Raw genomic sequence first — 209 nt, forward strand, 5'->3', positions numbered from 1 at the left:
TATTATAATTATTGACAAATCTCTGGAGCATATCTAACCTTGAAATTTAACCATATATCATAACCTTAAAATACTGTAGATCACTAAAAAAATACTGAGCATCACAATATCTATTATACATGCGCATGCACGCTCTCTCTGTCTTCACCAATCATTAAATCTTGAGCAATATCACCACTGGATAAGTGACTGTCAAAATGGATGTACAA

Source organism: Penaeus monodon, chromosome 33 (genome assembly GCF_015228065.2).
Source record: "Penaeus monodon isolate SGIC_2016 chromosome 33, NSTDA_Pmon_1, whole genome shotgun sequence".
Lineage (NCBI taxonomy): Eukaryota > Metazoa > Arthropoda > Malacostraca > Decapoda > Penaeidae > Penaeus > Penaeus monodon.